Source organism: Oryctolagus cuniculus, unplaced genomic scaffold (genome assembly GCF_964237555.1).
Source record: "Oryctolagus cuniculus unplaced genomic scaffold, mOryCun1.1 SCAFFOLD_57, whole genome shotgun sequence".
NCBI lineage: Eukaryota > Metazoa > Chordata > Mammalia > Lagomorpha > Leporidae > Oryctolagus > Oryctolagus cuniculus.
Window position 1 is genome coordinate 321,590 of NW_027208388.1, and position 26,070 is coordinate 347,659.

At 53.5% G+C, this 26,070-nt stretch overlaps 2 pseudogenes; one reads left to right on the forward strand and one right to left on the reverse strand.

Annotated features, from left to right (window-relative positions):
- The window catches only part of LOC138848393 (protein CDV3 homolog pseudogene), a 44,117-nt pseudogene extending 29,689 nt beyond the window's left edge, over window positions 1-14,428 (reverse strand).
- On the forward strand, window positions 6,626-15,030 carry LOC138848382 (adenomatous polyposis coli protein 2-like; annotated as a pseudogene).
- The last annotated feature ends 11,040 nt before the right edge of the window (window positions 15,031-26,070 follow it).

The window sequence follows — 26,070 nt, forward strand, 5'->3', positions numbered from 1 at the left end:
TATTAACACATTTTTAACAATACCATCAAAGTATATGAATATAGTTGGACATTTCAATATTATATTATAAATAGTGAATAAAATAACCATACAGAAGATAAGTAAGGAAATAGAAGACTTACATCAACTTGAAATGGCAGACGCATGTGGAACCCTTGACCCAAGAACAACACAACATTCTTCTTGAGTACACCAGGGGGAGCCAGCACTGTGGCGCAGCAGCTTAAAACCCCAGCCTGCAGTGCCAGCATCCCATATGGGAGCAGGTTCAAGCCCAGGCTGCTATCCAATCCAGTTTCCTGCTAGTGTACCTGGGAAAGCAACAGAGCATGGCCCAACTGCTTGGGCCCCTGCACCTATGTGGGAGACCCAGTGGAAGCTCCTGGCTCCTGGCTTCAGATTGGTCCAGCTCTGGATGTTGTAGCCATTTGGGGAGTGAACCAGCAGAACCAGCAGATAGAAGACTAACTCTCTTTGTCTCTCTGTGTCTCTCTGTCTCTCTCTCCCTCTCTGTATCTCTTTCAAATAAATAAAATTAATCTTTTTTTAAAAAAAGTACACAAGGGACATTTTCCAGGATATATCAAATGTCAGGTCACAAATTAAGTCTCAATCAATTTAAATAGATAGATATCATACAAAGCAATTTTTCCCCCACAATAAGATGAAGTTAGAAATCAATAACGGTAGGGAAACAGAGAAATCCACAAAATTGTGAAGATCATATGCACTTCTGAAACAAACCATTGTGTCAAGGAAAAAATCACAAAGGAAATGAGAAAATACTGGGAAATGAATAGGATAAAAACAAAACATACCAAAACATGCGGGAATAGCACAAGCAACACTAAGGGAGAAAGTTAAAGGTAAAAACACTTTAAAAAATAATAAAGTTCTCAAATCAACAACCTAACTTTACAACTTAAAAAATTAGAAAAAAGAGAGAGAGAAAACAAATAAGAAGAAAAAGCTAAACCAATGCCAACTGGAAGAAGCAAATATGAAGACTAGAGCTGAAATAAATGAAATCGAGAATTTAAAAGCAATAAAGAAGTCAGGTGAAATCATCAATTTGTTCTTTTAAAGTAGCACACATATAATGAGGACAATCATTACCCTGCTGGTGATATTACTACGCGGATTAAAGAAGATCTAGCATCTAATGGCTACTCGGTAAACCAGATGCCCCTTCATCTAAGAAGAATGGAGGCTCACATTATAGAGGTACTAGTTTGAAGAAGTGGGCCACTGCTGGCATTTGAAAACAATGTTGGAGAGCATAGAGGGAGGTAAGCACTTGGTTCAGCAGTTAAGACTGCTGGGGACTCTTATCAGAGGATCTCATTTGACTCTCCAATTTACTCCAAATGCCAATTTTCTGCTAACATGCACCCTGGGAACAGCAGTTCATGGTTTCAGTACTTGGGTCCCTGCTACTGACATGGAGACCTGAATTGAATTCCCAGCTCCTGGTTTTAGCCTGGCCCAACCCTGGCCATTGCAACCATTGCAGGCATTTGGAGAGGGAGCCACAAAGGGGAGATTCTCTCTCTCTCTCTCTCTCTCTCTCTCTCTCTCAAATAAAATGAATTTTTCAAAAGAATGGATAGAGATAAAAACCTACAGTGAGTGCCTGGAAGCCCATCTAGAATATTTCAATACCCAGAACACAATGATCTAAAATTGAAATAACACTGTCTTCCTAGGACAATGAATTATGAATTTCCATTTGAAATGTCTTTATTAGAAATTTTTCTGAGACACCTTGATCTAGTCATAAATCTCAGGAGTTCTTATTTCATCCACTTGATACTTATAGCAAAATTGCTCTTTGAATTCAAAAAGGAACACATGATATTTCCCTGTAAATGTTTCTTACAAGTATATGGAGGAAAAATGTCTATGAAGTCATAATATTGAAGATTAAAAATAACTAAGAAAAAGTATGATGGTGCCATGCAGAGATTTTTTTAAAGATTTATTTATTTGAAAAGGAGAGAGAGAGAGAGAGATCTTCCAGGCACTAGTTCATTTCCCAAATGGCTGCAGTGGCTGGGGCTGGGCCAGGCCAAAGCCAGAAGCTTCATCCAGGTTTTCCACATGGGTAGCCAGGGCCCAAGCACTTGGAAAATCTTCCACTGCTTTCCCAGGCAGAATATAGGGGGTCTGGCTTGGAGGTAGAGCAGCCAGGACTCAAGCCAGCACCCATGCGGGATGCCAGCATCACAGGCAGCAGTTTAACAAGCTGTAGCACAACACTTGCCCAAGTATGATGCTCATTTTGTTTTAAAGATTTATTTATTTATTTGAAAGGCAGAGTCACAGAAAGGCAGAAGCAGAGAGAGAGGTGTCCTCCATCTGTTCAGTCTCCAGATGGCTGCAATGGCCGGAGCTGTGCTGATCTGAAGCCCAGTCTCCCACATGGGTGCAGGAGCCCAAGGACTTGGGCCGTCTTCTCCTGCTTTCCCAGGCCATAACAGAGAGCTGGATCAGAAGTGGAGCAGCCGGGTCTTGAACCGGTGCTCATATGGTATGCTGTCTCTGCAGGCAGTGGCTTTACCCACTACGCCACAGCGCTGGTCTCAGTATAGATGTATTTAAAGGCCAATTTTCCTGCAAATAAATCCAAGGAGCAAGTCAGATTTAACCTTCCAAGCAAACATTTAGGCCTTTGACTGAGCTGCACCCTCTTACAAGGTGGTCACAGCTGAGGGTAAACTCACTGCATGAAGACCCACTTGGGCCACGCAGGCCATGAATGTGGACCCTCAGCAGTGAAAACAGTTTGCAAAACCATCAGTAAATACCGCGTCTGCAGACCAAGCTGCAGCTCTGGTGATCCAACAAGCTGTTTACATCAGATCCATTTCAAGCTGTTAGCATGAAGATCACTTATGAAGAAAGACATTTTTTCGGGGCCGGCGCTGTGGCACAGAGGGTTAACACCCTGGCCTGAAGCACCGGCATCCCACATGGGCACAGATTCCAGTCCTGGCTGCTCCTCTTCCAATCCAGCTCTCTGCTATGGCCTGGGATAGCAGTAGAAGAGGGCCCCAGTCGTTGGGCCTCTGCACACGCTTGGGAGACCCAGAAGAAGCTCCTGGCTCCTGGCTTCAGATTGGTGCAGCTCTGGCCATTGTGGCCATCTGTGGAGTGAACCAGCGGGATGGAAGACCAACCTCTCTGTCTCTACCTCTCTCTGTAACTCTGTCTTTCAAATAAATAAAATAAATCTTAAAAAAAAGAAAGACATTTTTTTCAAGGATCTGTGCACATGGACAGGTGCAGCACAGATTGCTCCTGGGTGAGTGGCAGGGTCAAAGTTTCTCCTCCTTCAGACCCCTTATTGGTCCTGAAGAGTTAAAATTGTATGTGTGCGGGTGTAAAAAGTTAAGCTTAACCTTACAGGTTTAAACCTTCCTGGTACAGCTGTGAAAATAAGACAGAGTGAAGCAGCACCTTGACAGTAGGGACTCCATTTTGGAGCACTTGAGACTCCATTCTGAGAAAGCACCCCCCCACCATGAGACTCTGGTCTGAAACTATGATCTCAAATAGTCGGACAATAGCAGTGCACTACATCACCCTTGGCAGAGCACAAAAACCCCCTAGCATGATTGCTCAAGTTTAAAAGTAGAAAGGTTGCACCTGGGTTACCTGGGATAATAATGAAAATGTGATTTGTCTGTCTTACATTAATGTCAAGTCCTAATTGCTAATTGTAAGATTGTAACTGGTATTGTCAAGATTATAATGAATATTAATTTCACTTAGGTTTTAGGTTATGTTGACCCCAGTAACCATATACTCTCTTTTGATTTTATGTACTCTCTTTTGATCTTAGCAACTGTGTATAGCAACCGTGCATAGCAACCGTGTATTCCCCCCTTCCCGGTTTTTCGGTTTTTGCCTTTATAAACCCTAACCTTTGGTTATTCGGGGCTGCTCTGCTCTTGTATGATCAGACAGCCCCAGCATGCTGGATAATCAATAAAGCTTCCCCTTGCTGGTTGCATGAGAGAAAAGTCTCTTGGAGTCGCTCCTCAGGCGGTGGGCTTTTTCGGACTCTAACAGTGCATACAGCACTGAGAGAGAAAAAGGATGCTTACAAAGGAAGCTAAGGCTAGGGATAGGGAGGGGGCAGGTTTTTACTACTGTACTTTTTTTTTTTTAATTTGAGAGACAAAGAGAGCTCCCATTTGCTAATTTACTCTTCCAAATGTCCACAATGGCTGAGCACTGGGTCTGGCCAAAGTCAGGAGACAGGAACCCAATCCAGGTCTCCCTGTGGGTGGCAGGGACCAATTTCCAGAGCAGGATTGCCGCCTCCCAGGGTGCACATTAGCAAGAACCCAGAACCAGAAGCCAAAGCTGGGCTTCAAAGTCAAGCAGGCCAAAATGAGACATGGGCATCTTCCCTGTTGGTTAAATGCCTGCTCCACTGTATGCCTTGATGCAAAAAATTCCACAGAATCCAGAGACATTCTAAAAAATCACAGTGTTATATAAATTACAGAATATGTTTCCCAATGGCTGTAATTGTCATCTTCATATTTCACAGATGAGGACATGGAAGCCCAAGGACTTAGGTAACCCGACCAAGGCAACACAGGTAGTGAGTGAACGGCCCAGCTGACATTCACTGGTGCTTTCTCTAGACTCACAGATACACTTGAATGGCATCAACAGGCATATGTCATCATTTCATTTTTTTTTAAGATTTTTATTTATTTATTTCACAGATAGAATTACAAACAGTGATAGAGAGAGAGAGAAAGGTCTTCCTTCCGTTGGTTCATTCCCCAAATGGCCGCTACAGCCGGAGCTGCTCCGATCCGAAGCCAGGAGCCAGGTGCTTCTTCCTGGTCTCCCACATGAGTGCAGGGGCCCAAGAACCTGGGCCATCTTCTACAGCTTTCCCAGGCCATAGCAGAGAGCTGGACTGGAAGAGGAGCAGCCAGGACTAGAACCAGCACCGATATGGGATGCCAATGCCTCAAGCAGAGGATTAACCTAGTGCGCCATGGCACCGGCCCTATCATTTCATTTTTAAAACCACAGGATAGGGACCGACACTGTGGCATAGTAGGTAAAGCTGCCACCTATAGTGCCAGCATCCCATGTGGGCGCCAGTTCGAGTCCTGGCTGCTCCACTTCCAATCCAGCTCCCTGCTAATGGCCTGGGAGAGCAGTGGAAGCTGGCTCACATCCTTGGGCCCCTGCACCTGTGTGGGAGACCCAGAAGATGCTCCTGGCTTCAGATTGGCTCTGCTCCTGCCACTGTGGCCATTTGGAGAGTGAACCAGTAGACAGAAGACCTCTCTCTCTCTCTCTCTCTCTCTCGCTCTCTCTGTAACTCTGTCTTTCAAGTAATAAATAAATCTTTTTTTAAAAAGTAGGATAAACACAAAATCACAAATAGAAACACACAAGCATAATAGAAGTACAGAGATTATCAGTTCTTTAAAGAAAAGTGGCTATGTAAGACCAGCACACAACAATTATTATTCATTATGGAAGAATAATTATCTCTGGGCATATTGTATTTACTGTAATTTTAAATATGGCTTTAAAAACCCAGAGGATCATTTATTACATGTATGCAGCATGGATTACATATAACCAAGGAAGCACTGGAAATTGTGTTTCTCTTGTTTGTGTGGCCTCTTTTGCTTTTTTTTTCTTTTTCTTAATTCATTGTGCTCACTTGGCCCAGTCATTACACTTTGGAGTTCCATAGCACAGAGAAGTTGATATAGCAACTATGATGATTTGAATGGTTTTCTTTTTTCACTGTTTCTCAAAAAATACATGATTTGCAGTTACAATGTTTTCCTTCACACAGTGCCTCCCAATGATCCAATCCTGCCATCAAGAAAAGAAATGAAATCGGCCAAATTGCCAACATTCCTCACCTAGCCACCCCTCAGGACAGCTTATTTGCGTGCTGCAATGAAGACTCTTATTAGCTCTTTCTCTTTCAGAGCCTCTGCCTTATGTTATGAACATAAAATAGCAAAGCATAATTTCTCTAGCTCTGTGATTTTGATCTTGCACATCCTGTATAGTGTCATATAAGCTAGACACTTTATCATTTTCTCAAATTACACAGTGAGACAACTTGCAAGTGTTTTTAATGATCCATTAACAAGTAATGAGGGGCCGGAGCCATGGTGGAGTAGGTAAAGCAGCCGCCTGCAGTGCCGGCATCCCATTTGGGCGCCGGTTCTAGTCCTGGCTGTTCTACTTCCAATGCAACTCTCTGCTATGGCCTGCAAAAACAGCAGAAGATGGCCCAAGTGCTTGGGCCCCTGCACCCACGTGGGAGACCTGGAAGAAACTCCTGGTTCCTGGCTTCGGATCGGAGCAGCTCTGGCTGTTGTGGCCAATTAGGGAGTGAACCAGCGGTTAGAAGACTGACTCTCTCTCTCTCTCTCTCTCTCTCTCTCTCTCTCTCCCCCTTTCTCTCTCTCCTTCTCTCTGTGTGTGACTCTTTCAAATAAATAAATAATCTTTAAAAAAGGTAATGAAATATTTCTCTAGCACAGAATGAGAGCCTACTCCTTATCTGAAATCAAAGTTTCTCTTCTTGCCTAGTGAGTGTAACCAAGGTCATCACTTAGCCATGCCTGCCCTGGGCTTGGTGGAGTGCACGGTCATCGCTTATCCATGTCTGCCCTGGGCTCAGGAATTCAGGACACAGCCTGTGTGCTGGGTGCCCGCCGGCTTTCTGAGGGTCCTGTCAGCTCTGGTACTGCGGCACCGGGCTGTGTTAACTTGCATCTCAGTGACCTTGGACAGACCCGCTCTTGGAGGCTGCAATTCCCTAGTGACTCGGGAGCAGCTTCCACAACATATCTTGGAGGAATGGAGCCAGCTGCTGCAGCCTCTGCTGCTCAGCCCTGGCTGCTACCTCAGAAGCGAGCAGCTGTTGCCTAGCAATGGGGGCAGGGGGAGGGACCTGCCCTCTGGCAGGGGCCATGAGATGGAGTTGGTGGCATACAGCGAGGCTGGACAGGGGCAGGGGAGAGAGCCGCAGAGTCTCGTGGGCCACAGGTGCAAGGATGTTTCGGCTGGATGTTTCGGCTGGGAGCAGGACAGGCTGTGTTCTGTTTGCACTGAGATTTTTCTGTCTGCTGTGCAGAAGTGAGGAGGCTCCTGCTGTGGTCCAGGCATGGCTGATGGGGGGCTCAGGATGGGGGGGGTGCCAGCAAGGGCCTCCACTGTACAGCAAACAGGTCAGATGGCAGCAGCTAGGTGAGTGGGGAGCCTGGGGCAGGACTGACTGATGGCTGGGTTTATGACTTGGGGGGCAAGCAGGGGGAGGGGGCTTTCCCCAAGGAGAACCACTGACCCCTGTCACCTAGTGACTGTGCCCCCACAGGACTGCTGATTCTGACCTCTGCATCAAGTCCAGAAGCACGTGCCTCCCAGTTATCCCGAGTCCCTCCACCAGGGCACTGGGGCGCCCTGAGCCGCCCCCATTTCACAGAGCAGATGCAGGACCCAAGGGGTCACCAAGGCAAGCACAGAAGGATCCACAGCATGGCTGCCGACAGACTGTCTCTCTTCCCAGGGAGCACCGAGTGGGCTGCGGGGTGGTGGCCGCACACTGACCTCTCCTCAGGTCCTCCCACCACTGTCGGGGGTGCTGGGCCGGTCACACCACACTGCCCCAACAGGTGAAAAGCCACACCTCCAACACGGTGGTGGGACCTGCATGTGAGCCAGCGCTCAAGGCCAGCGCTGTGGCCGAGGGAGGGGAAGCCCTGGCTATGGAGGCTCCCGTGTACCTGCCGAGGGCAGCCTCAAGTGCAGCCAGAGGCATGCACTGTGCATACACACATGTTTACATGTGTGCACACACACATGTACAGTGTTCCTCCAGCCGATGACCAGTCACAGTGACCCAGAGCCTGTGCACCGCGCTATTTCTGCCTCCCTGAGACTGGAAGGCTTTAGCAGAGGAGGAGAGGCCTGGGAGGAGGAAGTGACCTGCGGGGGCTGGTGGAGGAATGCGGATCCCAGCCCTGGATCAGTGGCCCCTGGGTGACAGCCAGGGCCTCGGAGGGGGAGCAGCTCCCCACAGAGCCTGGGAGGGGGCTGGGTGGTGCACTCCCCATAATCACGGCGCAATCAGCACTAATCAGCGCATTCTTGAAATAGACCCAACTGGATGGAGAAGCGGGCGGCTGCAGCTGGCTTGCTCAGCAGCAATCAGAGATGGCGATTTTAGATCTGCAGCAACAACAGCTCTTTGTCTGCATGCTGGGGGCCTCAGTGCTGCTCTGCCGAGCCCACCACGGGTGGGAGACAAAAACACCCCCTTGGGCGCATAGCTGCCCCAGCTGGGAGCAGGGGCTGTGCGGGCGCCCGGTCCAGCTGCCTGCAGGGTGAGGTCCATGCATTCCAGCACCACTACTGAGCACCTACTGTGTGCTGGGTGCACGTGCTGCTGCCTTGGGAAGAGGTGGGCTCCGTTCTGTAGTGACTGGAGGAGGGGCTCCCTGTAGGTTGCTCGGCTGAGAAGTGCCTGAGCTGGGGCAGCAGCCCGGTCTGTCACTCCCATCTGTGTCTGTTGCTTTAAGGGATGGAGGTCTGTCGAGACACTGTCCCAGGTCACTGCAAACCCACACCCCCACGGCCCTCCCAGGCCTTGCAAAAATAGGGCTTACCGATCCCTACTGGCAGAGGGGGCCCAGCAAGGCTGTAGAGGGCGGTGAGGGGACTTGCCCTAGGTCACGGCAGAGTGCTGATGTCACTGAGCCGTGAGCGTCCTCCAAGGCCCATCCTTGCACCCATGCCTTCCCGCCAGGGCCCTTCTGAGTGAGGCTGGGTACATGGAGATTCCCCGGGCCAGGTGCTATGGGGGTGCTGGTGGGCCAGCCTCACTCCCCCTTCTGTGGGGGGCACCCCCAATTTCCCGCAGGGTGGTAGCACTCAGGCCCCCACAGCGGCATCAGGTGAGGCTGGGGGTGCTCTGCTGTAGCCACCCAGCTATGAGCACCAACCGGTGGGAGACAAGGAGTCACAGGGCTGGTGGGGAGGGGGCTGCATGGGAGGTGGCAGCGTGGGCGGGCAGGGAAGGGAGGCCACGCAGCAGGCCAGTGACAGTGGAAGGTCAAAGGTCGGCAGAGCGGCAGGGGACAGAGGGAGGGGTGAGCCTGAGGGTCACAGGAGGCAGAGCAGTGTGGCTCAGGGCTCAGGAGTGAGCAGTGTGTGGTGATGAGGTTCCTGCCTGGGCCGCCCAGGCCCACCCACCACTCCTCTTCCGGGCCCCCTTCCAGACCCCCACAGCTGCGGTGCGCCTTCCCCTTGCTCCCGGGTGACAAGAGCCCCCTGCCAGGCTCCCAGCTGCCACTCAAGCCCCATGCAGCCACTGGAAGGGCTCCATTAAGACACAGATCAGCACATGTCCCTCTTTGCCCCCCCATCAATGGCTGCCAAAGCCCCTGAGGCCTCCCTGACCTCATCACCACCATCACTGTCACATCGCCTTCTGCCACTCACCTTGGCTCATCTTGCTCTGGCCTGCTGGCCTCCTAGCTGAGCCGTGAGCACTACAGAGATGCTTCTGCCCCAGGGCCTTTGCACACGCTGCTCCGGCACCTGCAGCTACAGGTTCCCTCCCTCACCTGCCCAGCAATACCTTCCCTGCCCAGCCCATCCAGAGTCCCAGCTGGCCCCGCCTTTTCCAGGCCCTCCCCTTCTCTCCCTACTTTATTTCAGTCACATCATTTTACTGAGCTCTGCCATCCTCAAAGCCGGCATTGTCTTGTCTCCTTTCACTCAACGCCAGCTTCCTCGGCGCCCAGTCACGATGTGGTTGGATGGCAGTGGAGGTGGGGGTCCCAGGAGAGGAACGTGGTGGGGGAGACTGAGTTTGAGCCACGATGGCCAAAACCACAGGGCCATCCACGTGGCAGCCAGGTGGGCAGGCGCCTGTCTCAGTTTCCTCATCTGTCCACTGGACTGAGCATCCCAGCTCCCAGGGGGTGTGGGGCGCCAGCTGATGGGCAGAGCAGTTCAGGGTGGCAAGCACTCCGCCACACTCAGCCATGGCAATGGTGTGGGGCGGCTCCTGCTGCCTCCTGCCCCTCCCCCAGCCTGCCACAGGAGAACCTTGTCCCCTTCCTGCTGTGCTGTTACCAGGGCCAGAAGAGTTTTTTTGCAAAATAGCTTCCCCGGCTCTGCTTTGGGGATTGGGAGCCCCAGAGGTGTCCTTTGTTGAGAAAACAACTCTGTGACACTGAGAAAAGTGCAGAAAACCTGCGCAAGCTGAAATCTCCCCAGACCAGTGTCACTCCCGTGACTGTTAGTTGTCAGAAATGCAATCAACTCTTCAGGAAGGCATCAGTTCATATTCAGTAAAATGACTGATTCAGCCATAGATAAATGTCGATAGGGACATGAAGAGCATGGAGCCCTCATAAACTTCCAGTAAAATAGTGCAGCCAATATGGACAGTAATTCAGCAGTTTCACAGCATGTTCTACATGGGTCTATTTATTGACTCAGCAGTTTCTCTCCCAGGTATGCCACTAAAAGATACAAAATCCACATGCCCATAAAGGCTCCCTGCAGTGGTATTCATGAAAGCCAAATATGAAAGCAACCCAAACACTAATGTGTAAGAAAAACAGTGTGCAGTGTATCTTTTACAATGACAGAATTTGGCAATAAAATTAAGAAATGAAAAACCACTAAAATAATGAAAGTCAAAATAATTTTTTTTTAAAAAAGAAAAATTAGAAGCAAAACCCTACACATTGTAGCATCTCCAAAAATGGGCAAAAACTGAGTTTGGAGCTTATAGTGATGTTTCCAGCTAACTTGGATGAGAAAGCAATAAAGAACTGCTCAAAGGGAGATCTGAAAACTCTGTGGTGAGAACCATAAATAATAAACACACAAGTAACAGAATGAGTATATGCCTTCAAAAGATTTGTTCTTAAAATAAGATTCAAAGCATAGAAAAAAATTGAATATAAGAAAATAAACAAGTGTAGTTTTAAGGTTTATTTTAGAGGTTTGCCTGTATGCCTATTAGTGAATGTGAATTACAGACAGGACGAATCTAAGACTATTTTTTAAAGATTTATTTATTTATTTCAAAGTCAGAATTACACAGAGAGAGGACAGGCAGAGAGAAGCGGAGGTCCTGCACCAGCTGGTTCACTCCACAATTGGCCACAATAGGTAGAGCTGCATCGATTCAAAGCCAGGAGCCAGGAGTGGCAGCACCAGTGACGGCTACTGACCGCGGGAGCACAAGCGGCCCTGCCCGCTGGCCGCGCTGGCCAAGCACCGTGAGGAGCTCCTGGGAGGGCAGTCGCGGCCCGCTGGGCTCGACCTCGACCTGCGGGGCGGCCAGGCCGAGGGGCCCACCCGGGACGCCACCGGCGCCAACGCCTGCGTGCGCACCATGGAGCTGTCGCCCACCTATCAGCACGTGCCACTGCTGGAGGCCGCGGGCAGGGCAGGCGCGGAGCCTCTGGCGGCCCCAAGGCGCCCCCCGCGGCCCGGAAGCAGGCCTGGCTGCTGAAGCCAGTGCCTGAGAAGCTGGGGGCCACCCGGCCAGCTGCAGCCAGCAGGGCGCTGCAGAGGCTGGTGGCGCAGGAGGGGCCCCTCTCGCTGTCCCGCTGCAGCTCGCTGTCCTCGACCGGACGCCCGGGCCCCAGCGAGGCCGTAGACTTGGACAGCCCCTTGAGGGCCTGGAGGAGGCCGGCCCCGAAGAGGCGGAGCTGGACCGGGGGTGGCGCGGGCCGGGGCCTGACCTTGGAGGACGTCACGCCATCCAGCTGTGTGCAGGAGACACTGCTGGTGCTGACCGCTGCAGCTCCGTGAGCTCCCCGGGCAGCTTTGAGAGCCCGTCCATCGCCAGCTCCACCCCCAGCGACCCCTGCAGCGGGCTGGGCAGCGGCAAGGTGAGCCCCAGCAAGCTGCCTGACAGCCCCGGGCAGGCCATGCCGCCCAGCCTCAGCAAGGCGCCGCCGGCCGCGCTGCCCGGCCAGCCCGAGAGCAGCCAGTTCAGCCTGCAGTGGGAGAGCTACGTGAAGCGCTTCCTGGACACCGCCGACTGACGCGAGCGCTGCCACCTGCCTCCGAGCTGGACGCCGGCAGCGTCCGCTTCACTGTGGAGAAGCCGGACGAGAACTTCTGCGCCTCCAGCCCCAGTGCGCTCGCCCTGCACGAGCACTACGTGGAGCTGCGGCTGCTGCCGACCGCGGCGCCGGCGGGGGTCGCGGTGGCGCCAGGCACCGCCTGCGAGAAGAGGATGTGGGACTACAGGAGGGGCTGGCGTCCGCGGGCTCCCGGACCCGCAAAGCCGCGGACCAGGAGCTGGAGCTGCTGCGCAAGTGCCTGGAGGCGACCGTGCCCACGCGGCTCCGCAAGGTGGCCTCGGCGCTGGTGCCTGACCGCCGGGCGCTGCCCGTCCCGGTCTACATGCTGGGGCCCGCCCCGGCCCGGGAGGACAACTCGTGCACTGACTCAGCCGAGGGCACGCCGGTCAACTTCTCCAGAGCCGCATCCCTCAGCGACGAGACCCTGCAAGGGCCCCCCAGGGAGCAGCCCCAGGGGGCCGGCTGGACAAGCAGGAGCCCGCCGGCCTCGTGGCCCCCGCCAGCCAGGTCTCTGGGCACCGGGGCCGGAGCCCAGAGCAGGCCCGGGGCACAGGGAGGAGCCGGCCGGGCTGGAGCTGCCCCTGTGCCGGCTCCCAAGTGCCCACTTGGACCGGGGTTGGGGTGGGGGGAGGGGAGGGGGGAGGCAGTCCCTGTGCCTCAGGACGCCCACGAGGAGGCCGTGTACTGCTTCTACGACTCTGACGAGGCGCCCTCCTTGGCCGGGCCGCCCCATCCCGCAGGCCCTGAAGCAGGGCAGGAAGGAGGCCCGGGTCCCAGCCAAGGCAGCCGCTCTGGCCCAGCTGCCCCAACCCCCCAGGGCCCAGCCCCGGCTGATCACCGATAAGACCCTACCTTGCTACTCCCTGAGCTCCTCGGCTACCGCGCTCAAGGCTGTGAGCGACCGGCCAGCCACCTGGGAGGCCTGGAGCCCACGGTCCCCCAGGCCCCGCACCGAGGAGGCGGGCGCGACAGCTCCCCCAGCCCGCACTCCCGCGCTGCTGCATCGGCTCAGCCATGCCCAGGCGCAGGCCCTCAGCCTCTGGCCTCCAGCGCTGCAAGGCTCAGGCTGCTGGGCAGGACAAGCGGCCGGCAGAGGCGCCCCGGGACTGAGGCGAGGAGGCAGCCGGCTCAGACCGGGCCTCCGACCTGGACAGCGTCGAGTGGCGCACCATCCAGGAGGGCAGCCAACTCCATCGTCACGTGGCTGCACTAGGCGGCCGCGGCGGCCCCCAGCGAGGCGGCCTCCGAGTCCGATTAGCTCCTGTCCCTGGGGTCTGCTCTGTCCATGGTCCCCTCCCCACAGCTATTCAAGCGCAGGAGCAGGCGCCAGCCCGGGGCCGGGGCAGGATGGGCAGTGCCCGGCGGCCAGAGAAACGGAGCCTGACCTCAGCCAAGAGCGCGCGAGCCCCCGCGCCCCTGGCGGCCCGAGAAGCCGCACGCTGTTCAGTAGGTAGCAGCGGGGGTGCCGGCCATTCTCCAGGGGCGGACACTGATCTACGTGCCCAGCCCGGCCACCCGGCCCCAGCCCAAAGCTGTCCCTGGCCCCGGGCCACACTGAGGAAGGCGGCGGAGCCCCCCAGCCCGGCACAGCCAGCAGCCGCAGGCAAGGCGCCAGCGCCCGGGCAGCAGCGCTCTCGGAGCCTGCACCGGCAGGGCAAGATCTCGGAGCTGGCGGCGCTGAGCCACCACCCCCCCCCCCCCCCAGGAGCGCCACCCCCCCCTGCTCCTCTGGCCAAGACCCCTTCTTCAAGCTCCTCCCAGACCTCGCCCAACTCTCAGCCTCTGCCCAGGAAGTCGCCCCCCGCCACCCCAGCTTCAGGGTCTCTGCCTGGCCCAGCAGCCCCCCGCGTGCCCAAGACGCTGGCACGGGCCCTGCTGGCCAAGCACCACAAGACACAGAAGTCGCCTGTCCGGATCCCGTTCATGCAGAGGCCGGCCAGGCGCGGGCGGCCGCCGCTGGCCAGGTCCACCACAGAGCCGAGCCCCAGAGGCCGCGAGGGGGCGGCGGGGGCGCGTGGGGGCCGACTGGGCCTGGTGCGTGTGGCCTCCGCCCGCTCCAGCCGCAGCGAGTCATCGGACCGCTCGTGCTTCCGGCGCCAACTGACCTTCATCAAGGAATCGCCCGGCTTGCTGCGTCGCTGGCGCACGGAGCTGCTGTTCGACTCCGCCTCCACCTCCCAGGGCGCGTCGCCCCGCCGCGGCCGGCCCGCGCTCCCCGCCGTCTTCCTCTGCTCTTCGCGCTGCGACGAGCTGAGGGCGGCCCCAGGGCAGCAGGCGACCCGGCCAGGGTCCGGTCACGGCCCCGGCCCGCGCGCGCACCAGCGCACCAGCTGCGAGAGCCCTTCGCGCCTGCCCGTGAGCGCCCCCGTGCGGCCGGTGGCAGTCAAGCGCTATCCTCCCTGCCCCACATCAGCTTGGTCCGCAGGACTGATGGCGGGGCCCCGGGAGCCCCCCCCCCCCCGCAGCGCGCACATCCTGCGCAGCACCCTGCCCGCCTCGGCCCTGCCGCTCCAGGGCGCCTCGCCCGAGGAGGGCCCCACCGGCCACCCACTGCAGAAGACCAGCGACGCCATGGTGCGGACAGAAGAGGTGGCCCAGCCCAAGACCAACGCCAGCGCGTCCCTGAGCCTGGAGAGCAGGGAGTAGCCCCCCGCCCCAACCAGCGCCCAGGCCACTCTCCTGGGTAGCGACATGGATGGGCCGGTCCCTGCCAAGGGCCCTGCCTCCGCGCCCTCCGCCTTTCGCCCACGAGGGCTTGGGTATCACCGTGGGGGGCTCCCCTAGCCATGCAGCGCGCATCCCGCCCTTCAACTACGTGCCCAGTCCCGTGGCGACGGCCATGGCCACCAGGGACTCCGCCTGGGAGAAGGCCCCGGCTCCTGCCCCCGCCGGCCTCCTGGAGTAGGCCCCCGCCAGCCTGGCGGATGCTGTGCAGATGCGCCTAGCAGGCCAGCTCACCGCAGCCTCACCTCGCCAAGGCCTCGTCTCAGAAGGGAATGGGGTGCAAGTGCCGCCCTAGAGGCGACCCCGGGGGAGCCACTGCTGGAACCCCAAGGCTCACCCAGCCGAGGGGAGGGAGCAGGCTCAGGAGGCCGGCTGGGGCTGTCACCACTGAGCAGGACAGGAGCTTGTAATTACTGCTCCTGCTAATTCCTTAATGAGGGCTCCGCCAGTTGGTTTCCACTCCCAGCCAGAGCTGGGGGAGCAGGGGTGTGGGCTGGAGCCCAGACAGCGCCCCGGGGGGCCCAAGGGAAAGGTGGCAGGGAGGGGAGGGGGCCGCCAGGCTACCCTGGACCCCCACCCACTCTGTGGGGGAGGCTGGAGGACAGCAAGCCTGTGAGAGGGACAGGGTTCCTTGGGGGATGCTGGAGTCGGGCTAACCCTGCTGCCCTGGGACGCCACTGCCTGGCCAAGGCAGGGTGGGTAAGGCAGGCGTGGCGGGGGGTGCTGGCTCTGTGCCTCCCTCCCAGCTTCCTCTGCATGGACCACATGGACAGCACAAGGACCACGGGACCCCAGGGCCATCACAGCCCAGGAGCCTGAACGCAGCAGGAGAGGGGGCCCCGCGGCCCTGCCCACCTCCATGGAGGAGTGCGCTGCAAAGAGAGCCAGGGACCTCTTTCCTGCAGAATCCAGCTGGGGGAAGGGAACCTGCGGGTGGCCACCCAGCAGGGCTACCCCCACACCACATCCCCCAGGAGGGGGCTCCACCTGCTGTGTCTTGTGCTCCACACCCTCGGGCCTTGGCCAGACAGCCGCAGGCAGCAACCCGAGCAGGCGCCCCCTTCAGGCCCCACCCGTGCCCCGCAGGACACAGCCCAGGAGGAGCAGGGGTGGCCCCCAAGCTCCAGGGCGCACCCCAGGTGCCACGCACTTCCTTCTAGGCCACGGCTGCCAAGCAGGGGTCCTGGGGAGCGTGGGGCAGCCGGCCAGAAGATGACCAGCAGTGGGGGTGAGGCAGCGCCCAAGGCCTCCGCACACAGGGACTGCTGGGTGTCCCCAGGCCTGGGGCTCAGGGCTGCTCCCGGAGCAGTGAGGGGGAGACGCAGGCACAGCTCACCCCGCCCAGCATGGGGAGATCACAGAGTGACCTTTGGGCAATGGAGCTGAGGCGGGGCTGCAGGCCCTGTCCTGGGGACCGGGTCTTGCCCAGCCCCTGACCCTGGACACCAGTACCCCCCCCCGCCATTCCCAGGGCCACTCAGGATGGGCGGCCACTTGGCGGCCTTCCCTCCGCCCACCCGCCTGTTCCTCACACCCTGCAGCACCCGTCCCACGTGTACTTAGCGCGCCACTGCCAGCACCCCATGTAAAGCCGCGGGCTCGCGGAAGGACCACACCCCCGCATCCGTGTCGCACAACTTTAATAAATGGAGCTGTCCAGTCACCTCTGCTGTATGAGCAGGGCGGGGCGGGCCTCCCACGCCGGCCACGAGCAGGGAGGCCAGGGGTCCCTGCTGGCCCGGGAAGACTGTCCCACTGGGGCATCTCTGTCCGGCTCCGTCCTTGGCTGTGGCCCAGGCTCTGTCAGGCCCGATAGTGCCCGGTGGGCTGGTGGGGGGGGGGTCTCTGCCCCAGCTGAGCGGCTGTGGCTGGGGTCTCTGAGGCTCAGGCAGCAGAAGAGAAACTCCTGTGGCTCTGGGGCTTGGCCCTGCCCCTCGGGATGCAGAGAGCCGGGGGCCGGTGTGGCCTCTGTCCCAGGGAGGGCGTCCAGGGCCTGGCCCGTGGCCGCTCTGCTGTCCACTGCATCAGCCTCTCCTGCGGTGACAAAGGGGCAGCTCCTGCCCAGGAATGCAGCATGAGGCCCGTGAGGCCCCGCCGGGAAAGCCGGCTCCCCCTCTCAGCCAGGGAGTGGTGCGCCGGGCCAGCGCTAGGCAAGGGAGCACAGAGTGGCCCCATGAGATGGGCAGAGTCCGCTGGGGGAAGGTGGTCCTAAGCACCCACACAGGTCCACTGGGGGGAGGTGGTCCCGGGTGCCCACACAGGGTCCACTGGGGGGAGGTGGTCTCGGGCGCCCACACAGGGTCCGCTGGGGGAGGTGGTCCTGGGTGCCCACACAGGGTCCACTGGGGGGAGGTGGTCTCGGGCACCCACACAGGGTCCGCTGGGGGGAGGTGGTCTCAGGCACCCATACAGGGTCCAGCCTGGGCCCAGGGCGGGGAAGGGCCCAGGTCAGCTGGAGGAGGCGCCAGGCAGCACCATGCACGTCATGTGGCAAATGTCCAGCTCCAGCTCAGCACCGGCTCACCACAGGCCCTGGCACTGCTGCCTCAGCCCCTCGCCTGCCCGCTGCAGCTGCGCTTTGGCGGCCATGTAGGCCTGGCACTGCTGGTACAGCCGCTCCTGCTGAGCCTCGGGGTCCTCACTCTTCCTGGGGTCTCCTGGGGGGTCTGGGACAGCATGAGGAAGCGTCAGTCATGAGGAAACCCCCGAGACCAGAGCCACCCAGCAGGAGGGAGCCCAGCCTGGGGACGCGGGTGCCTGTAGACCCCTGCACAGCACAAGCCCACCCTGGCGGCCTGGGTGCCCCACAGTCACTGTTGGGGGCCCATACATGACCTGGTGCCTCACACGCCAGCCGAAGCACACCAATCTCAATAGCGGGGTCCCTGCCACCCACATGGAGCTCTGGGTTCCCACGTTCCTGCTGCACCTGTCTCTCACATTGTTCTAGAAATGCTCTCCTCAGCAATGATGGAAACAGCAGGGCCCGCACCGGGGCTGCCAGCTGCCACCAGCAGGGAACCGGATCAGATGCCGAGTGGCCCAGATCACAGGCGGCAGCTTCGCCCTCCATGCCACAGACCCAGCCCCTCTCAGGGCCCTGTCCCTGAGGAAGGCCAGGGCCAAGGGTGGCCCCGAGAGATGGACAGGGCCCGTTGTTGGGGGAGCCAGTCCTGGGCACCCACACAGCCCAGCTGGCGCCCTGGCCAGGGAAGAAGGGGCCCAGGTCAGCCAGAGGCAGCAGAATGCAATTTGTTTTGTTTTGTTTTGTTTTTTGCCAAATGGGCTGTGGCACTTCCTAGGAAGATGCACCCCAAGTGAGACTGCGTGGGGGGTTGTGGGGGAGCATGGCCGTGACCCTCAGAGGCAGCGATGGGACGGCAGTGTGCCAACACACGTGGTCCACGACCCCCCAACACAAACATGGTCCACAATCCCCCCCATGAGGTCCACGACCCCCCCACACACACACCTGGTCCAGGACCTCACACATGTGGTCCACGACCCCCCCACACACACAGTCCACAACCCCACACACATGGTCCATGATCCACACACACATGTGGCCCACAACACCACACAAACACACACATGGTCCACGACCCCCCCACACATGTGGTCCATGACCTCCCATGTGGTCCAGGGCTGGAGCAGCAGCAGGAAGACAGGCAGCCTGGCCTCACCTGGTCAGCAAACACGTTTTGCTGAAAGGAGGGAGTGGGTCCGCTCCTGTAGCACTACAGCCGCCAGCTCCTCCCCGGCCATGGCTGGGAACCTGGCCTCAAACCTTGGCCAGACACCTGCTCGCTACAGGTGACGTGACAGACAAAAGGCAGCCAGCCACTGAAACGCAGCTCAGCCCGGGTTCCACCAGGTGCCCTGTCCCACAGAACCTCCGGCAGATGGCAGCAGCCCATGGTGATGCCGAGCAACCCCGGGTCACACAGAGCACGGCACAGAATGTGGTAGTAGAGCTGGGGTTGTTTAATTCATCTGACGGGAGGAGAGAGAAAGAGAGAGAGAGAGAGAGAGAGAGAGAGAGAGAGAGAGAGAGATGGAGGGAACAGGGAAGGAGGGAGGGAGAGAGAGAGAGGGAAAGAGGGAGAGAGGGAGAGAGAGATCCTCTATCTGTGGTTAACTCCCCAAATGGCCACAACAGCCAGGGCTGGGCCAGGCCAGAGCCAGGTGCTCCCTCCGGGTCCCACATGGGCGCAGGGCCCCAGTATAACTTAATTCTAAAAAGTTGGCTCCCAGGGCCAGCGCTGTGGTGTAGCAGTAAAGTTGCTGCCTGGGACTCTGGCATCCCATAGGGGCGCCAGTTCAAGTCCCGGCTGCTCCACTTCTGATCCAGCTCTTTGCTGTGCGCTGGGAGAGTAGTGGAGGATGCCCCAAGTGCTTGGGCCCCTAAACCCGTGTGGGAGACCCGGATGGTGCTCCTGGCTCCTGGTCAGCCCAGCTCCAGCCGCTGCAGCCATTTGGGGAGTGAACCAGCGGACGGATCTCCCTCTGTCTCTAATATCTTTTTCAAAAATGAAAGAAAGAGAAAGAACAGTAGGTTCCCATAGAATCCTCAGGCCTCGGTCCATGGGGAGGGCATGTCCGGGGAGGGAGGGGGAGGTGCTCTAGGTCGGTCTGGGCCCAGGGCTCAGTACAGCTGAGCACCTCGCAGAGACTACAGAGTCCACGCCAACCCTGCATGCAGAACCCTGTCCTCGCACACCCCACTTCTCAGCTCCACCCCGGGCTGGGTCGGAGACCGCTGCGACCTCCACCATGGCCCCTGTCCCGTGGTGCGCTCCCCCTCTGTTAATGGTGCCAATGCCTTCCTTGGCCCCAGGCCCACGCAGCACAGGACCCAAGGTCCTGCCCAGCCACTGCTCCTGGGGCCTCGGGTCCACCCCCTGCCCTGCCCTGGCCCAAGCCCCCTACCTTCCAGGGCCAGCGCGGTGAAGACAGGGTCTTGGGCCGGCACCCCCCCCCCACGTCCTCTAGGTTCTGCTCCACCGTGGGCAGCACCACGCACTTCTTGGCCTTGGAGCCCATGCCTGCAGGTGGCAGGCGAGGCCATCACAAGGCGCGTCCCCATCTCGGCCACTACCCGGTGAGGCCGTGTGCACCTGGGGAGCCCGCCCTGCCCTGACCACAAGGGGTCATGGGGAGCCAGGCTGGGACCCTGCCCCGGCCTCCTGGTCCTGGTGAACCACAACAGCCAGCCCACGACTCACCGGGTGGCAAAGTATTATTATAATAAATGAAATGATATAGGAAAACATAATAGGCCAATTACAAGCAAGAGATAATAAAAAATACAAGAGTTGTCAAGATTCCCAAAAAAGCCATCCAAATAGGTGAAAAATGCAAAAAGACAATCACGTGATTGTTTAGATTACATGTTGAAAATATTTAATAAAACTCAGCATCTAATGAAAAAAACCTTATATCAGTGAAAACAAGCAGAAAGACTTGTAATATCTGTAAATATTCTCAATATTAAAAACCCCACAGAGAAATGAGTCAGCAATATGAAGAAAAGGAAAAAGACCAAAGCCAATAAACAGCCATTACTCTAACTCACCCTAAGTAGGTGGCTGCAGCCTCAGGTGGGATTCTCCCAGGAAGACCAATGGGGAGGCAGGAGGGTCCCAGCAGGTGGCAGGATCCCACTGGTGAAAGGGTGCAGCCCTGAAGGAGGCCCTTGGCCCCTGAACCCAGGCCTCACCTCTCTACCATCTGGAGCAGCCTGGAGTTCCCGTCCCTGCTGTAAACGATTTGTTGTGACTTCTGGGTCCTGTGTGCTGATGGCTATGTGAGCTCAGGCACGGTGACGTCACTGCCACATAATCACACTGGATTGTGACACCACAGAGTTCCAAATTCCTGGAGGAGAGAGGTCCAAGGAGGGGTCTCTGCCACTGGGAGACTCTGGAGCTAGTGCGGCATCTGCTGTTCTCTGACATTGTCCACCACAACACAGCCCATCTCGGACACCCGGGAATGGTGAGTGTGTGTGGCCAGGTGTCCAGAGTGGGGGAAGGGGAAGCTGGTGGTACCTGATGGCAGGACGCGGGCTCCCAGAGGGCGTCTCTGGAACCTTGGGCCCCATCTCACTGTCAGCACAGCACTTCCCTGGGTTCCCTGTGGTCTACAGGGTGGGGTCTGGACTGGCATCCAGGACCCAGGCACCCTGCCCCCTCCCTGTTAGCAGAGAAGTCTGGGCCCCAGAGCCATCTGTGGGGAGCTGAGTGGCAGCAGCCCCACATCTCCCCGATTGTGCAGTGTGGACAGAGTGGTCACCAGGGAGCAGCAGTGCTGTGTGTATGGGGTTTATGCACTGCACGTGATGAGCTGTCGTCTATGGGGACCTCAGTTCTCCTTTCTTCCCATGTGGGAAACAGTGTCTCAGTTCCAGGACCTGGCCTTTCTGCGTAGCTTTCTAGGAAATACCTCAATAGTTCTAGTATGTGCAATTATTAACTAGAAACAGTGTAGACTGCCTAACGATTTCTAAAATTTACAAGGAGGTTGAAACTGTTTAAATTTATTAAGCAGTTTCTATGTGAGACTGTCAAGAAGACTTGAGAAAAGTTCTACTTTATTACACACAATCCATTTTTAGAGATCATATAAATAGATGTTTTTGCACTGATATTTAGTGAATAATGACAGATTTCCCATGAGACTTTTTGTAAAGGAATAGGACACATATTAGTTTCTCATTTGATGTCTTCATTTTTAAACATTGTTTATAGCCATTCACTATATTCCCACTAAACTGGGGTCTTTTTGCATTTTACTTGTTAAACTTTTGTTTGGTTAAGTATTAAGACTTTTTTTTGCTGTAAAGTGTATTTAAAATGTTATCTCAAAAACTAAAGAAAAAAATACAAGGAAGAAGAGTGGGAGAGAGAGAAGAAGGATATATCATTTTGCTTTTAGAATTTTGTATACAAACGATATTGCATCTGTTTAAAAAAACCCACCAATTTGATAAATATTTAAATATACAATTAGACAAACATTTAAAACAAAATGAGACATTTAGATACCTTCATTTTGATTATCATTCTTATCTAGGAGATCGGAAAGAAATCCTATTTTCTCATGTTAAAATATCCTAATATATTAGAGTGATTACAGTTCTGGCTCCTGGCTTCAGCATGGCCCAGTCCTGGCCATCGTGGCCATTTGGAGAGTGGACCATCAGATGGAAGAGCTCTCTCCCTCACTGTCTGTATAACTGCCTTCAAAGTATATAAATAGTTTGAAAATCTTCCTTAACTTCATTCTAAAAGTGTGTCTGTTTACATGTATGCATTATATGTGCATCACAGGACATTTGGAAAACTTAATATAGGCTATGGGAAGAGATCAACTCTCCTTCTATTGAATAGTCGTGTAATATTTACACACAGATACATGCATATACATGTATACTTTTACAAACAAAACCATGACCAAAATAGACATGCTATTTTGTAGTCTACTTTTCCTACTCAACAGTGTGTAATTTTCCCTTCATGTTGTTAACCATTCTTTATAAAGGTTGTGATTTTAATTGGCTGAAAATATTAACCTCTCCTTTTGACCACTTAAGTTGTAACAATTTTCTATGATGAAAAATTATAATAAACACTCTTCATATAAGTCATTATGCATATGTCAGATTTTTAAGTTTAGACTGCTTTGTGTAAGATGAATTACTAGCCCCAAGAGAAATTTCTGGGTACCAGAGTAGGGACATTTTAAGGACTATGATAAATAATGATAAAATTCCCTACAGAAAAGACAGCAGTAATTTAGCTAACTACCAAAATTGTATGAGTCATTTTTTGAGAAAATGTGTAGTTATAAGAGGCTTTGGAAAATTTTAAAAGAATCATTAATTGAGTCACTAAAATGTCATCTCAATGTTGTTTTGCATTAATTTTTTAATTATACGTGTGTTTGAATATTATTTCCTAAGTTCATTGCCCAATTATGTATCTTCATTTCTATACTGCCTTTACCAATTATAAGATAATTTTATTTAAATGAATGGAAGGGTCAGTGCTGTGGCATAGCAGGTAATGCTGCCACCTGCATTGCTGGCATCCCGTATGGATTTCTGGGTTGTAGATGCATTAGTTAATTTCTGGGATCCCTAGCCTGTTCCATTGCTCGACCTGTCTAATTTCTGTGCCAATACCAAACTGATTTGATTATACCTGCCCTGTAATATTTCTTGAAATCTGGTATTGTGATGCCTCCAGCTTTCCTTTTTTTTTTTTTTTTTGACAGTTAGAGTTAGACATTGAGAGAGAGACAGAGAGAAAGGTCTTCCTTCCATTGGTCCAACCCTCAAATGGCTGCTATGGCTGGAGCTTCATTGATCTGAAGCCAGGAGCCAGGTGCTTCATCCTGGTCTCCCATGCAGGTGTAGGGGCCCAAGCACTTGGGCCATCCTCCACTGCCTTCCTGGGCCACAGCAGAGAGCTGGACTGGAAGAGGAGCAACTGGGTCTAGAACCTGGTGCCCAGATGGGATGCTGGCACCACAGGTGGAGGATTAACCAAGTGAGCCACAGTGCTGGCCCCCATCCAGGTTTACTTTTAATGCTTATGATTGGCTTAGTTATTTTGGTCTCATGATTTCATATGAATTTTCCATTAATTTCATCCACATCTGAGAAAAATGTTTCAGTATTTTCATTGGGATTGCATTGAATCTGTAAATTGTTTTAGGTGGTATGAAGATTTTGATAAATTATTTCTTCCAATGCATGAACATGAAAGATTTTTCCAATTTTGTGTTTTTTCCTATTTATTTCCTCAATGTTACATTCACTGGAGAAATTTTTGATTGGATTCTTGGTTAAATTTATCCCAACAAATTTAATTCTTTGTAGGTATTGTGAATGGCAATTAGCTTAAAAGTTCTTTCTCAGACATGACACTGTGTATATAAAAACTTTTGATATTTGTGTCAATTTTATATTTTGTAACTTTTCAAATTTCTCTCATGAATTCCTATAATCTCTTAGTGGAGTCTTTTGGTTCCCCATGTATCAGATCATATACTCTACAAAGATACTTTGATGTCCTCCTTTCCCAATTTTATACCTTTTCTTTCTTTTTGTCTAACTGCTCTGGCTAAAACTTTCAGAATAGTAGTAGTGAAAGTGGACATCCTAGTCTAGTTCTGAATCTCAGTGAAAATGCTTCTGACTTCTCACCCAAAAGTATCATGGTGACTGTTGGTTTGTCATATATTATCTTGATTGTGCTGAGAAATGCTCCCTGTATACCCAATTTGCTTAAAATTTTATCATGAAAGAATTTTGTGTTTTATCAAATGCTTTCTCTGCATCTATTGAGATAATCATACATACAGCCTTCATTCTTCAATTAGCTGATATGATGTATCACATTTATTGATTTGTACATATTAAACAATCCCTGCATATGATGGAAAAATCTCACTTGGTCTGGGTGAGTGATCTTTCTGATGTAGTGATGGATTCTATTGGATAGTAATTTGTTGAGGATTTCTGCATCTATGCTCATCAGAGATATTGGTCTATAGTTCATTCTCTTTGTATCTTTTTCTGATTTTCTGATGAAGATCCTGCTAACTGCTTAACAGGAGTTTGGGAGGAATCCAGTCCTTTCAGTTGGTTTAAATAGTTAACATGAATTGGGATTAATTAATTAATTTATTTGAGAGGCCAAGTTCCAGACAGAGGGAGAGACAGAGAAACAGAGAGACAGTATTCCATCCAGTGGTTCACTCCCCAAATCCAATCCAGCTGACACTAATGCACCAAGGAAATCATTAGAGGATGACACAAGTGCTTGAGACCCTGCACCTATGTGGGAGACCAGGATGAAACCATTGGCTCCTGGCTTCTGGCTGGCCCTGCCCACCTCAGATACTGCAGCCATTTGGGGGTGAACCAGAGAATGCAAGATCTCTCTCTCTTTCTCTTTTTCTCTGCAACTCTGCCTCTAAAATAAACATGAGGAAGTGCTTGATGCAGCAGGTTAAGTCACCATCTGCAGTGCCCACATCCTGCATGGGTGCCAGTTTGAGTTCCATCCAGCACCCTGGTGATGCACCTGGGAAAGTAGAGGAGAATGGTCTGGGTCCTTGGGCCCTACCTCCCTTGGCCAACCTGAAAGAAACTCCTGGCTCCTGGCTTCAGCCTGGCCCAAACTCAGCTGTTGCAGCCATTTGAGGAGTGAACTAGTGCATAGAAGATTCTCTCCCTCTCTCTCTCTCTCTCTCTCTCTCTCTCTCTCTGCAACTCTGACTTACAAATAAATATTTTTGAAAGGCCACGAATGATTTTCACAATTTTTGATGTTGCTTTTTCTTTTTTGTTACCAATGTATTTTATTTGAAAAGCAGAGTTAGAGAGAGAGATTGAGATCCCTTCCAACTTCTGATTTATTGCCCCAAATGACCTCAATGGCTGCAGCTGGACCAGGCTGCAGCTGGGAGCCTGGAACCTCATTTGAGTCTCCCATTGGGGTGGCAGGGGCCCATGTACTTGGACCATCCTCTGTGGCTGGAAGCATTATAATTAACATTATCAGGAAACTGTATTAGGAGTGAAGCTTTAGGCACCCAAACCAGCTCTCATAGGGGAGGCCAGCATCCCAGGTGGTAGCTTAACCAACAGTGCCACAATGCTGGTGTTTGATATTGTGTATTCTTAACTAGAATGACTTTGTATAATTTCTTTATGGACCTCCATATTTTTTGCTATGTTTCTGTTTTATTGAATAGAAAAATATATTGTATTAATACAGAAATTATTAAAGTTTTAAAATCCAGTTTTATATTCTCTATTATAATCATTATTATAATCTTTAAAACCAATTTCATAGAGACAAATCTAACCTTTACAAACAATATTTTGTGACTATTTATATTTGAAGCATCCTGTTTTACTGACTTTCCATTATCCTATGATTAAGTTTTCACAGAATCCGAATTCATTATCCTATCATGTTTAGAGGTTTTGCAGCATAAGCCACTTTTTCTAATAAATTGTTTATATTTTCAAGGAGTATTTATGCATCCTACTGCTTTTGTCCTTTATTTTTAAATGAAAACTACAGTTATTGAAAAGATTGTGAATGGTAGAGAGGTGGCTTGTGTTTGGGGCTTTAAGCCATGGAAATAGCCTCATGAATAACTGACAGCCTTACTGTATTGAATTAAAATATGTTCCAAAATA